The sequence below is a fragment of the Lepidochelys olivacea genome, assembly GCF_965140295.1.
Source record: "Lepidochelys olivacea isolate rLepOli2 genome assembly, chromosome: 1".
Classification (NCBI taxonomy): Eukaryota; Metazoa; Chordata; order Testudines; family Cheloniidae; genus Lepidochelys; species Lepidochelys olivacea.
In genome coordinates, this window is record NC_140411.1 from 226,724,365 (window position 1) to 226,726,409 (window position 2,045).

The following is a 2,045-nucleotide window of genomic DNA, read 5'->3' on the forward strand; positions in this document are numbered from 1 at the left end:
CCCATAGAAAGAAACAAATCCTACCTTTGCTTAGACTTGTGGAAGGCAGTCATGTCGCAAAACTTTTCCTGGGAGGGCTATGTATGTGAAGAAGCTTTTTCTTTTTGTTGGGAGAGGGATTTTTTAGCATTATTCATTTGGACATATTTAGTTGTTTTTGTAGTTGTATTAAATTGACTGCATGCAGTGTTGCTGTAGCTGTTCCTAGGACATTAGAGAGATAAGGTGGGTGAGGTAATATCTTTTATTGGACCAACTTCTGTGGGTGGGAGAGAAAAGCTTTCGAGCTTACACCTGAAGAAGAGCTCTGTGTAAGCTTGAAAGTCTGTCTCTCCCACCCACAGAACTTGGTCCAGTAAAAGATTTGCCACCTTGTCTCTCTCAAATTGACTAGAGTGCCTAATAAATACCTGTGACTTCAGCATGTGACTATTCAATGAATATTTTTTCAAGAGTGTATGATGTTTGTAGCTTGATGTCTCGCAGGAGCAGTATAGTGTGGGTGTAATTCATATAGAATCAGACACAGATGCAATGATCTGTCACCTACTTGTGCTGCTTCAATTAATTGGTCTAATTAATCTTATTGTAGTAAACTCAGTTCTTGGTTTCTCTAACTCACTTCTGAACACGTTATTAGCTAGTCTATCAGTCACAACAGTTCTACTTTGTAAAAACCAAGGGGCATAATTCTCCATTATCATGGGTATTATACCTACTTTGCACTGGTGTAAATCACTACACAAGGTCGATGGCAATGGACAATCAACCCCCGGGACTACAGTAATGATGCAAAATACGGCAGCTTACAACAGTAGTTATGATTCAAATTATCACAGAAGTGCTAAATATGGTTATTCGCCCGGTGGTTTGAATGATTACTATAGATTTTTTGAATTAAGCTAGTCTATCTTGTTTTTAAAACTTTACAGAGAGACCAAGGCTTCCTTGGGCCTCTGTTTAATGTAGTCCCCTTGGGAGAGAGAGAGTGAGGTACTGTGAATGGATGCAGACACAAAGAACAGAGAGAAATTGCAGTGAAATCATGGGTCCATAAGAATTTGCTCTGCTAACTCTTTGAATTCTAGTCTCCTGTTATATATTCTAACTCTTAAAGATGCAGTTCATAACCTTTGCATATGTAAGACAAACTTAACTAGCTTCAGAGTAGCAGCCGTGTTAGTCTGTATTTGCAAAAAGAAAAGGAGTACTTGTGGCACCTTAGAGACTAACCAATTTATTTGAGCATAAGCTTTCGTGAGCTACAGCTCACTTCATCGGATACACTCAGTGGAAAATACAGTGGGGAGACTGCCCTGATTTGGAATTAATTTGCAAACTGGATACAATTAACTTAGGCTTGAATAGAGACTGGGAGTGGATGGGTCATTACACAAAGTAAAACTATTTCCCCTTGTTTATTTCCCCCCACCCCCCACTGTTCCTCAGACGTTCTTGTCAACTGCTGGAAATGGCCCACCTTGATTAACACTACAAAAGGTTCACCACCCCCACTCTCCTGCTGGTAATAGCTCACCTTAAGTGATCACTCTTGTTACAGTCTGTATGGTAACACCCATTGTTTCATGTTCTCTGTGTATATAAATCTCCCCACTGTATTTTTCACTGAATGCATCCGATGAAGTAAGCTGTAGCTCACGAAAGCTTATGCTCAAATAAATTTGTTAGACTCTAAGGTGCCACAAGTCCTCCTTTTCTTTTAACTAGCTTGTGGCTGTATTATTTTCAAACAGTATGGTATTGATAACTAATGACACTGGTAAACATCTGACCTCTAGTGGTAACTACAAACACTAATAGCTATAATGCATGCTTTAAATAAGGGGAAGGGTCAAGAGAGTTTTGAGCTTGTTGGGAAATGAAGGACAGAGCAGAATGAAACTGTGCAATGGAGTAGAGACCTGACCTTGCGAATGGCTTTGTCAGTTGGAAGTAAATACATTTAAATACAAAAATTACTGTGTTCAGAATCCCATTATTTTCTCTGTGAGACTTTTATTTGTGAGTCTGGAGAGACTAACTCA